Here is a 13,453-nt window from a genome sequence, read left to right on the forward strand (position 1 = left end):
GTATGCGTACCATAGATTGAATATCACTGCTCTACCAAAAGATGATGTTTACCGATTGCAGGGGACTTGCTCCGCGTGTTTTTTTTTCTAAGTAGGTGAACATCGACTTTGCACTAATGGTTCGCAACTTTTCATCTTCTTATGAGTTGCACTATCTCCCAATAAAATTGGTTTCGTCGTGGCAGGAGTTACAGTACTGGCAACAACTGAAAGACGAAAAGAGCAAATGGAAAAAGATTAAATTACAGCATTAACTTGCTTTCGTCAATCTCAACAATTTCCCTTAGACCACCTAATTTTTCAAATTGCGCATGTTACCACAGGACGGGCAGTACACAGCGTCTGTTATTACTCTGTAAGACACAAAAAAACCTTTCAAAGACTTCAATATGTTGTTGGTGAGTTATTAACAATGATACTCCTTTTAAGGTGTTAAGTCATTGTAACACAACTCCTTACCCTATTTCCCGTTATTATTGATTTATGAGTTCCAAGCCATAATTACTTTAATACCCCGTGCCATAGAGATTTTACGTTAGTGACCATGGCCTCCCTACCTCTAGTTGCTTATCTAGGACCTTTCTATACTCAGCGAAAATATATAGACAAAAAACACGCACAAAGCCATACCCGAGCTCTGGGCTAGCTTGTCAGACACAAAATTCTCCTAGTGTTCACGTGAGCTGGCCCCCTACATTAAACATCCGAGGGCTGGTCTGATCATTGATTTTCACTCCTCCCCAGCTATTCTGGGAATCTCGGAAAAGACGAGAATAACTGGCACACGCAATTTGGATTTGAAACTATTTTTCAGGTATATGACAAACAATCTCATAATATCATGGATACATTTGAAACTCCATTGTTCGTTTAAATTACATCACAAGGGGACATTTTATGACAACGCTTATAAAAAAAAGAATAAGCAAATGAAAATATTGTGATGCTGCAAAAATCGATTTTGAAATAACTTTGATTACCGGTGCCATTTTCAACACCGCGATACCGTGAAAACGGCATTCGACTCGTCGTCTGTGTACAAAAATTTTTACTGAATTATCGGACAAATTTTGATCACATTTCGAGTTTACAAATCAGCTTAACTCGAATTATTCTGAATTAAGGGAAAATAAAAATGTTTCGTTTTCTGTAAGAATATATTCCGCTTTGTATGAGGGATAAAACGACAGATACAATATGAAGGGTTTGCGGGAAAAACGATGAATGTCACATTTCTGTTAAGAATTAGATAATGATCTAATTGAGTCTATAACTGCAAGATATATTGCTGTTTCTATAGAAAATAAAGGAGAGTGTTACTGTATTCCAGGTGGTAATTCTCCTTTTTTACCAGTTTTCGTAAGAACAACACTAAATCTTTGTGTAGTGATCCACTGAATTAGATAATAACATCAGCCTTAACAGAATTGTGACATTCATCGTTTTTCCCGCAAACCCTTCATATCACGCAGCTTTGGCAATGGAACTATTGTGTTGATTTCAATGTTCTATTTTGACTGAATACGTCTTTAAAATCAAATCGACACATGAGGTACCGAGAAGGAAACGGCGATGTAACATTTACAGGATGATCAATTCCAACACTATAACTTCGTGACTAATAACACGATTGAAATAAATGTGGTCTTGTTCGGTCGGATATACGACTACGATGCGAGTATGACCTTGAGTTGACGCCGGGCCCGCAGGCGACTGGCGGTCATTTTGGACGTGGGTGAAAATTTCCGGGCAGTATATCTTGCGACTCCGAGGTGAAAGAACGCTGATTTCGGTGCCAAACGAAAGATCCCACCTAGATCTGTCGATTTAAGCCAAACGTATTCACGTAAAACCAACGGCCATGTCCCGACACAACCACATCCAGATTTCTCTTTCACTTTATGAATGCAGAGTATAGGTATATGATAAAAATATTTAACAAAGGGCATACAATTTATTTTCTCTTGATATGAAAAGACATTCCGAAATTAGTCCCAGCTCGCAACAAACTTTATACCAAAATTGTACCCTACGTGGCTATTATCAATTCAATATTACAGAACTCGCGATTACAAATCAAAGGAGTGGTCGCACAAATGTAAGCTGCTCTCGATGCCGAGATATTACTGAGAGGCCGCGAGCTACGACTAATTTTTACGCAACTTCGGTGCTCTCATGCCCGTAGGAAGAAGAGGTAGCATTATTGGGCGTGGTCACAAAAGTTACACTGGTTCATGACCGAAATCATGGATGCAGAACTGGGGAAGCTTGGGGAAAGAATTTGTTCCCAGTCCATAATCCCCCGGCCTTGAATTACATATCTGTGACGTCCGCAAGCACAATGAATACGTATTTCCTCTTCCCTTACCATATTTAATGAAAGGAAGGGATGAGTCACGTGTTCCGGCTTGTGACAAGTGCCACAATTGTAGCACAAGTTTGCATCCCTGGCCTAAATAATTATAATATAAGCATTCGGCTGCAGCTCAGTGTTGTTACAGCATTGAAATTATGCAATTTTGTTTCACTACTGACCTCGGAACGATTACCCATACTCGGTGCGAGGAAAGACTACTACAAAAGAAAAATAGTCTTCTTAACCCAACTTGGTTTCGCGGTACTATTCGCTTCTTTGAAAGCAAATAAATATAATTCGTACTTCATTACAAACCGAAAATAAATATAATATCGGCAATTAAAAAAAACATATTGACCTTTTCACAAACAAAAATAATACTAGAAACTACTATAATGCATAAAGGCCCATTTGATGACTCTAAATAGTTAACAGGACTGCTTAGAGAGCTTGAAAATTAGAATATTTGAAACCATTGCATTTTTAATATACGGTAAAGGTTGGTAATACTGTGATACGAGTAATATTGTGATCGTTCTCTTTGAGAATTTATTACAATTTTACTAAGCGAGAGAAGGACCGGTTTTGTGCAGCAACTTGTCCACGAACATTCCCTTAATACGTTGACGAAAAAAACCGATCTTCCTCTCGCCCAGTAAAATTGTAATAAATTTTCAAAAATAACTATCACAGTATTCCTCGTATCGCAGTTTACCAATCTTTGCCCAACTACAGTACTAAAGATTATTAATATTAATATAAAGGAAATTAAGAATCACTTAATGGCTATAGCAAGTAATACTACTTTTTCACAGATTTATTTATGAAAAAGTATTATTTCAGTGACCGAATTTGCTTCTTTTCTCTTTGCACATACTGAGGTGCACTTTTCTCAGATATTGTTTGATATATGACAGTAAAATGTTTATATTCTCTGGCAAACGTCAATTCTGTCAATTTAAACCTAAAAATTAATCAAACAGATATATAATTATTTGTTGCAGAAAAAAATAATGATATCATATTGTTCAGGAATCGTTAATGTGGAGTTAAGTTAGGGAGCATTGCTAGATATAAAATTCGCAAAGTTGAAGAAAAAACGACAACCCTAAGAAAAAAAAACATGTCTACAAAAATAAACATTCCAGTGAGCACCGGTTATGCAATAAGAAACCACGGAAAGAATAGTCCGCTCTCTTAACACAGAATGATCAAAGTGCCATGTTGGTTACTTGCCAACACCTGTGGTTATGATCACGAAGATCTTTTTGGTCTCTGACAGAACTTGATGTGTCGAACATGGACAATAAGCTGGGTCACCTTTAACGAGCAATTCACTACCCACCATGATAAAGTGACAGAAGACGATGGTAAGAACTGAGCTTCAATGTAGATTGTATGATGACATGAAATTACCAACAGCGATTTTCATTACTGTAAGAAATTAGAAAAGCGACACAAATACAGTCCATTAAAACTTCTAATATGTGGTATATTTTACTTAAACATGTCTTTGTTCAAGCTACAACTGATGAGAACATGTCACCTTTTAGAGTAATACGGAGTTCAAGAAGTCTCCGCTAGATCCTGCGCATGTCACAGAGTATGTGTGCTGCAATCTGTCGAGTGCTGCGTAGTCTAACAATAACCGACAAACAATAATAATAAAGTAAAAAAAGAACATAAAGTATTCACGCAGTCATTGCGATTCTGTAAATCCAATATCACTACGTCATGCCAGAAAGTCGACCGACACATTTTCAGGAGTTTTGTCGCTTCTAAAGTTTCTAAACCACACGACATATGCCAAGAAGCAAATCGCGATCGACAAACGAATAATCAGTGTATCCAATGTGACCTTGAGTTTGAGAGGGTGCTGTCACCTAACGATACGCGGAAAGGGAGAAGTTGAGGCACAAATTGGCGGTTCGCTCAGTAGCCGAGCCAGTGTAACTCGAAAATGTGAAGCGATAGAACTTTTGAAGTGGTGTCAAACGATTTTTAACGAACCAGGCTACAACCTCAATTCAGCAACAATCAGCACTCGACAAGATGAACTGGAAATATTCGGGGACGAAGTTAGTGAAGGGAGAAAATTCACAATGTAGAGACATATGGAACGCAAATGGTTGCGGGTGTATAAGCAAGGGATACCTTATTTAGGGTACATTCTATATCTCATCCTGAGATAAGTATTTATGTATAAAACTTGTGGCTGTCTCTCCGATACACACTACTCCGATTTTTAAGTCGGTTAATTAACTGTATCAATTACTAGGTTATTTAGCGTAGATAGAACTAGTGTCAGTGAGACGTTATATGTTGAGATGAGGCCGAGGATTTGTCACAAAATTTCCTGACACTCGCCATACAGTCGAGAAAAACTTCGGATAAAACTCAACCAGGAGTCAAAGCGCCTACAGCCTGAACTACGCCGCCAGTGGCTATCAACGTGCCGTGCGCACCTGGAGACGTGTGTGATATCACAAAGACTTCCGACGTGCAATAGTTTAGAAGAAATCGCTGTACGAAAAACAGATAGGATGTTCACAACTTCAGTATGGGTGATGCTCAAAACGTATAATTCTTCGCAATTATCGAAGTCGATTTTTTTTTTGCATAATCACAATACTTTTTATAATCGTACGTAAGAAAGTAAAAAAGAAAAGAAGTATGTAACATCGGATTAAGAAGCGAGCGAGTTAGCTGAGACGATAGCGTTTGAGACTTGCATTCGGGTTCAAATCCCGTGGCTGGCCAATCTGACTGGGGTTTTTCATGGTTTCCCTCAGTCACAAAAGCAAATGCCGCATTGGAAATTTACATACCACGATTCATCACGGCCTCAAGCACCAATATCATAAACATTAATCAAATTTTGTTACATGAACACAAGTCATCTACAATACACATTACAAACACGAACTCAAAAATAGTAACAATAGTCTACTCATAGATCCTAAACACGACATATGATCAGAGGTGTTAAAACGTGTATTAAAACAGTCACATGTAAAGTTTCATCTTTGAATAAACGGTGACTTCCTTTAACGCCTTGGCAACGACCGTTGTTGTAAGTTGAAGATCTACAATGTCACTCAGTCATTTGTTTTGCTACATCGCGGCAATCAATCAGCATTTCTCCACCCATTTCACAATAATTTACGTCAGTAGTTTTGACTACAGAAAGTAAACAAAGCCATTCAAAAGTATTTCCACTGCCACGACATCAGTGCACTCTGGCGCACACAAATCAAATCTTTGTAAAATCGGTTCCACTCGATGGACAAGTGAGTTACGACATCGCGATGTCACGGCCTCCTGGGAGCTCTAGTCGTTGCTACGGGGAGAAAGGAGCAAGCACAACTTTGACAACACGTCTCAACTTGGATAAAACATGGGACGACCGAGGAAGAAGAGAAAAATGTACCGATGCAAGCGAGATAAATCTCTCTGGTTTCCGGCAAAATGCCGAAAGAAACTGCAGCGGAGTACCTTAGTTGGCCATACATTGCATTTAACGGCACACTGGAATGCAATGGTCGCTGAACAAAATTTTGCCGCCGCCGCCGCCGCCACCACCACCACCACCACCACCACCACCACCACCACCACCACCACCACCACCACCACCACCACCACCACCACCACCAAAGTCTTCATTTTCATGTCCATACGACGAGGGTGAAATATTTGTATGTACAGTACGTACTATATGCTTACACTGTAGCATTTTTCGGCACATCATATAGGCCTACACATTTTAGAAATCCCGTATTTGCAGATAACGCTACAAAATATAATAAGAACTGCATTAAAATTTGTCATTTTCTTGGCATTTGAGCAATTAAAAAAAACAGTTTCCCAAATTCTATGATGATGTGTTCCCCGAATATATTTTTATTATAATTCTTTAGCGAATATGAAACATTCCCACACCTGATTCATTACTATTTTGAAAGATACAGGCACTCAATAAGCAATTTCATATTATTATTATTATTATTATTATTATTATTATTATTATTATTAACGGTTATCATTCCGCCTTCTGTTAGATAGGTACGGAGTTCGATTCCAAGGGCACCTATCCACATTTGGAATTTTTTCGTGGTTTCCCAACTTCCTCCAGCGAATGCTGAGAAAGTACCAATTTAACGGATCATGACTCACTTTTAATTAACCCCTCACCATCATCTTATCATCTCTCGTGATAGGGCTGCCATCTATCCGCAAAGTATTGCACTCGGCAAATGTGTTCTCTGTCGGTACGAGTATGAACTACCTCATTGCTATGATAAAGTAAAAATATGCAAGAGCTGCAGATCCAACATCAGACCAGCTACTTCGTTTTCGGATTTCTGTTGCAACAATTCCAAGCACACTCACCTTTACTACGGAGAAAGACAGATTGTCATCATAAACACGAACTCTCTGCAACGTACCTGCAACACAAAACAGACACGCATTAGCAAAATTACAGGAGCGCCTCAGAAATAAGAAATTATTTTCATCAGAGACGACTGCAAAATCCAACATAGGCCATACATACAGATTCTGTATGCCTCAGAAGTTCAGCACAGAAAGCAGCCTTATCAACTTTACAAAGTTTATTCCACCAACACACCCTATTTCAAATTAAATTTCTCCTCACTTCAATCTACCGTAAAAATCATAGCACAAAATGGCGTAAGAGCTAAGGAGATGCTATATGGGGATGATCAACTCGGTTACAACCCCCGCTCTCTCTTTATATGCAAAATTCGCGACAAAGTCAGCTTCACCTCTTCTATCTGTTTACTGTATTACTTCATGAGGCAGACAGCAACCATTGCTGGGTTCCTTAAAACGTAACAGTCATATAAGGCATAAGCACCAACACACAGTTGCAAGTCAATTATCGAAGTCTTCTGTTAGTGCGACCAATAATGGAATACGGAACTACATGTTGGGATCCCTATAGGATATATCAGATAAATTTCTTAGAAAGAATCCAGCTAAATTTGTTAAAGGTAAAAGAGAAGACGGGAATGATACGATAAAAGAACTTAAATGGGAAACATTGGAAAACAGACGTAGAAAAAATAGAATAACATCATTGTACAGAGCACATCTAGGTCAAAAAGCATGGGTAGACAAAACGGATCGGTTAGAGAAGTCAACGAACTATGGTAGGAACGATCATGGTTTTAAAAACATATGTAGGAAAAAGAAAACAGATGTAGGTAAATTTTCATTTTTTAATCGAACTATAAATGATTGGAATGACCTACCTGGAGCGGTCTTTGAGGGCTGTCCTTCCTTAAGGAGATTAAAAAATAACTTAAAAAGTTGTATATAAAGTGTAAATTAAAAAAAAAGATACGTTACATTACTTAAAGTGACATGTATTGATTTCAATTATAAATCAGTTTAAGATAGCTTGTAAAGGGTCTTAGACTAGAAATGTTTAGTTTAATGTAGTTTTGTTTATAAGTATGATTTTACGGAACAATAAGGGTTTAATTGTTTGACTTATTTGAACTGTTGTATCAGTGAAGCGTGATGAGTCAGTGAAGCTATGGTTTACAATGACAGTGAATAGTTTCGATCAGTGATAATTTATAGTGTCAATGAAATATGTTCTAAAGTGTCAGTGAAGTGTGTCATAGTGCCAGTGCAGTGAATGAGATGAGAATGAAATGAAAGATTATCAGTACCAATATGAAACTTATGTAGGCTGTAATGGAAAATTAGGTTATTTTATGTAGGCCTATTATTAATTGTAATTATTGAGTATTAATTGTATTGTGTATTATTTCTATTGTGTGTAATTAAGTTACCAATGTCACCGAGTGTTTGCCGACTTGCAGTGTAAATAAATACATACAAATAACGTCCGAGTTTTGTTCTCTAAGAACTTAACGCTTCGTTAGTATGCTTTAAATAGGCCTACGAGGTAATACCAAAATATCCGACAATATGGCTTATTTAATTTATGTTCGTAAAACATAAATATTTAGCTACTTTAAATCCCAATTTCCACAGTTACCTTCAGTATATGTGCCTTGGGCTCGTATACAATGGATCCAGTGATTTTCTTCATTTGTTCATTACAGTCTTCCAGAGTTAGTATCTTCAGCGCTTTCTGCGATTTCGTTTGGATGTCTCCAATGGAGTCAACCTTAGTTTTATTTGAGCGGAAAGTACAGTTCAAAGCGGTCAGGTCAGGAGAGTAGGTAGTGTGGGGGGAGGGATATGATCATATTATTTTTTGGGAGAAAGTTCGTCACAACGAGCAAGGTATGTGAAGCTGCATTGTCATGATGCAACATCCAATCTCCGGTTTTCCACATCTCAGGCCGTTTGCGCCTCACGTTTTCCTTAGAAAGTCTCAAAATATCGTAAAAAATTCCCGTTGGCAATCTGAACGGGTGCGCCGATACACAAGCATACTTTGTAAAGAACACAGTCAAAACTGGGAAACTCATGCACTTATGAAGGCCTCGATAGAGTAGTGGTTGAAGACATATCTAGCGGCGCAGTTTCGTACTAGTACTGATTTGCGCGGGGTATTCAAATTTTCAGACATTTTGGGTAACACTTCGTACGCCACTAGCTTAAAAAAATGGATTCACTATATTTAAAGATTAGCTAGGAAACAAGCTCAGATTTGAACATCAGTGATAAAATGAATTACAGTACAGGGTGTTTTTAAATTTCTATTACAAACCCCCAGGGCTTGTAAAGTGCGCCAAGTAGGCTAGATAAAGTATTGAACAGAAACACATGTTCGAAAACTCGCCGTCCCACAACTAAAACAAAATGAATTCAAGTGTTTATAACAGAAATAAAAATTAAAATGAGCATATTTTTTTCCGCTAGGTCAAACAGCGCTTATATCTGTCCACATAAAACAGATATTTCAAGTTGCCAGAACGGTAGATAACCAGCGCTGACAAGGGGCGCAGTCCTTACTTCATAAGATGATACCAATGTCACGTGTTTTATACACTGCCTGTATAATACTCTTTCTTTTTTTTATCAGAATTAGCATTCAAGTCAATAACCCTCTTTGATCCAGCAGAAGCAAGAATCTTCAATTGTTTTATAAATACTTAATTTGATTTCGTTTGACTTGTGTGACGGTGCATTTCGGACATAGACTCCTATTCAAAACTTTATCTACACAGTCACCTTTACAAACACTGGGAGTTTGTAATAGGAATTTCGAAACACACTGTGTATCTTCGATCACCTTACACATATAGGCCTACGAAAAGTACATAGTTCGGAAAATTTATTGAGGTTATTTATTCGTTTATTAGTTAATACCATCAATTGCGGGTAGACTCTGCATCTAGTGGTGAAAATCTTAACTAATGTTCTACGATAGTTGTTTTCAACGCTAAACTGCAGGATTTCACACAACTAATCTGGGATAAACGTGTGACAACATAGATTTATTATATCGGTTTAGTGTATCAAAGGACAGTTTTATGGGCATTCTGCATTGAACTGGAAATTTATGGTGTCATCTCTTGTGGAATTTCTGTAACTGATTACAGTCGTCGACGTTGGTCGCTCTAAATGCACAGTTGCTAATGGAACGGTACGTTAAATGTCACTCACGTAACGCTCTTCTACTTTAGTATCCCACTAACTTTGTAGATTAGTTACCTAACAACATAATAACTTATTTATATTCAAGCATCCCAGCATGTTACTCAAATTAAAAATGAGTGTCTCGAAAACTGCACAAAATCTATCATACGTTTTACGAGATTTATCACACTTCCATTACATTCCATTAAGTTGTCAATAATATTAGAGTTCATTGTGTAATCTTCAGATACCGGTACATAAATTATATCGCTTAGTAGGAAAAATATATAGTTCTCTGGATTATGTAGTCATTATAATCCCGAAAGTAATTCATCTCATTTCATAAATAAACTGTACTGTTCAAGTAGATATGCTGTAAGTAATTTTGTGAATTTTCTTAGTATGCTGTTTGATGATACTGTATCAAATGCTTCGTTATTTAGCGTCAATGGAATCAGTGATATCGAAATGGTATTTGGCGAGATGAGACCGAGGATTATCCACGTAATTACCTGACATTCGCCTTACAGCTAAAAAAAAACCTCATAAAAACCAAACTGGGCAATCAACCCAAACGGCAATCGAACCCAGGCCTGAGTTAGCTAGTGACTCTCTTAAGGAAACAAATTTGTTTCATTTGTATATTAAAAATATATTAGATATGCTGAGGAATGACAATAATAATAATAATAATAATAATAATAATAATAATAATAATATATTTAGTGTTCTGTCCAAGGCCAGATCTTTCACTGGAAACCCACCTTTCTCCAATCTTTTCTATTTTCCGCCATCCTCTTCGTTTCCTCATAAGATCCATATATCTTAATGTCGTCTATCATCTGATATCTTCTTCCACCCCGAACTCTTCTCCCGTTCACCATTCCTTCCAATGCATCCTTCAGCGGCAGCTCCTTCTCAGCCAGTGACCCAACCAATTCATTTTTCTCTTCCTGATCAGTTTCAACATCATTCTTTCTTCACTCACTCTTTCCAACACAGCTTCATTCCTTTTCTCTTTCTCCACTTCACACGCTGCATTCTTCTCCATATCCACATTTCAAATGCTTCTATTCCCTTTCCTTCACTTCGTCGTAATGTCCATGTTTCTGACCCATACAATTACATTCCATACAAAGCACTTCACTAGTCTCTTCCTTCTTTTTCCAGAGGTACGCAGAGAATGCTCTTTTTTCTATTAAGAGCTTCCTTGGCTATTGCTATCCTCCTTTTGACTTCCTGGCAGCAGCTCATGTTACTGTTTATAGTACACCCCACGTATTTGAAACTGTCCACTTGCTCTACTGCCTCATTTAGAATTCAGAAGTTCATCTTCTGTATTTTTCTTCCTATGACCATGCTCTTCGTCTTACACTCACCCTACTACACGACTTAACTTTTCACAGATACATATGAGCCTTTCAGAGCAAAAGTGGTGTGTCAAAATTGGATAATGAGGTTTAAAGTAAAAATTCTGTAAAATACAGCGCAAAGTACCAATTAATATGTCCTTCTTACTATCCACTGACTACTAATAGTTTAAATAAACTGAATATTAATTGCTACTTTGCGCTGTATTTTACAAATGTTTACTTTAACCCTCATTAATCATTTTTGACTTATACCACTTCTGCTCTGAACGGCTCGCATAATGCATAACGTGGCTGCCGATGTGGTATACAATTTTAAAATGGATCACAGTCCTGCCATCCGCATTATGCGGAACCCGAATCACGCAAAATGACGTGGGTAGGCATTAGACACACACACACACACACACACACACACACACACACGTTTTATGATTACATGCACGGTTAATTAGAAAAATAAGTTTGAAGTTTCAGCAGTCCGGCAACATCGCCGCTAACAGACTCTAGTCGTGATACAGATATCAGAGGTCAACGAACTCGGTGTGTCTCGTTAGATGAGCTGTTCTCTGGCGCTGTGTTGCAACCAACTCGCATCGTGCAGTGGCTTGAAATTAGAAGATTTTAAAATTAAATTTACACGAAAACCGCCCAAACTATTGAAATACGACAGAGGGATAAATTATTCTTTATTAGTTTTCCTATCGATATGACAAAAATCACGAACCTACTCGCAACATTTACCGAATAAGAGATTGTAAAACTTTTGAGCTTTCCACCAATTATTATAGTTTTTTGTTACATATAAAATGAACTATTCGCTCTGAAAATCTGCAAGGCTATTTCACTTCCACCCTGGAGAGACTAATCATATCACAATACGGTAATAATGACTGTAATTCTTAGCAGATGTATTTTTAGAACTACAAAGGCCCAGTAGATACTGTAATATTATTAATTTTAACTGTAAATCTTTATTAAACATCCTTGGAAACCACAGAAATTATTCTAGAGCGATACAGCTACAACAGAGCTATATCGAAATTACAATGGACGCAGATATCAATATCCTAACCAAATTTTCCAAACACAAACACCACTTGCTCGAAGTCCAAGCAGTGTTCACTTTGGATAAAACCATCAGATGTGGATTTTATGGATAACACAGTGAGAATTTAGTATATTTTTCGTGCCAGATGTAGACGCACAGGATTTAGAGCCAGTGCGGTTACAGAGTACCAACAGGCTGTACCAAATGCATAACTCAATCTTGCAACTATGTTGCTGGGCTATAAAATACGTCTCGGCCAGTTAGTTTATGTGCGTACGCAATCTTTATGGGCTGCAGTTACGGAGGCTGATGACACGACCCGCAGAATTTATATGTAAATGCATTTGTTGCCCGTAAAACTGTGCATCAAAGTACCTGCTGCTCGTTAGCATATGGCCCAAAACTGTGGAGTTCACATCTCCAATCCGGTTACATATTTAACAGTGAACTGAATGCAGCGGTTTATAAATACTGCATTAAATGTCACTATTTCACGATTTACTGAATTCAAGAAGTTCAAGATAACCAAGTGACGACGAAAGACGGTACTGAACAAAACACACAATGTACCGAATTGTGCATATGTCGCAACCCAAAAATAGTACGATTTAGTCTGTAATCTTGTTACAGCAGTACATACATACAAATGACTTTTAAAGAACCCGGAGGTTCACTGCCGCCCTCACATAAGCCAGCCATCGGTCCCTATCCTGAGCAAGATTAATTCAGTCCCTACCATAATATTCCAACTTCCTCAAATCCATTTTAATATTATCCTCCCATCTACATTTCGGCCTCCCCAAACGTCTTCCAACTAACAGTCTATATACATTTCTGTATGCAGTCGTAGCTACGTGCTACCTGCTCATCTCGAACTTTTGAATTTAATGTTTCTAAATGTGTTAAAGAAAACAACGCGTGAAGTTCTGCATTGTGTAACTTGATCCATTCTCCTGTAACTTCATCCCTCTTAGCCCAAATATTTTCCTAAGCACCTTATTCTCAAACACCCTTAACTTCTGTTCCTATCTCAAAGCAGAAGTCCAAGTTTCACAACCATACAGAACCGGTACCATAACTGTGTCATTAATT

At 37.8% G+C, this 13,453-nt stretch overlaps 1 protein-coding gene across 4 annotated transcripts in view; it reads right to left on the reverse strand.

Moving 5' to 3' along the window:
* Window positions 1-13,453, reverse strand: part of bsk (mitogen-activated protein kinase dJNK) — a 952,253-nt gene that overhangs the window by 509,535 nt on the left and 429,265 nt on the right. For 2 of the 4 annotated variants that reach the window (XM_069843977.1, XM_069843974.1), the window contains exon 2: window positions 6,746-6,801. The exons of the other annotated variants lie outside the window; for them this stretch is intronic. The gene's annotated coding sequence lies outside the window, so the exon portion shown is untranslated. The remainder of the gene's footprint in view (window positions 1-6,745; window positions 6,802-13,453) is intronic. 4 annotated transcript variants of the gene reach the window in all.

Source organism: Periplaneta americana, chromosome 13, assembly GCF_040183065.1.
Source record: "Periplaneta americana isolate PAMFEO1 chromosome 13, P.americana_PAMFEO1_priV1, whole genome shotgun sequence".
In the NCBI taxonomy this organism is placed as follows: domain Eukaryota; kingdom Metazoa; phylum Arthropoda; class Insecta; order Blattodea; family Blattidae; genus Periplaneta; species Periplaneta americana.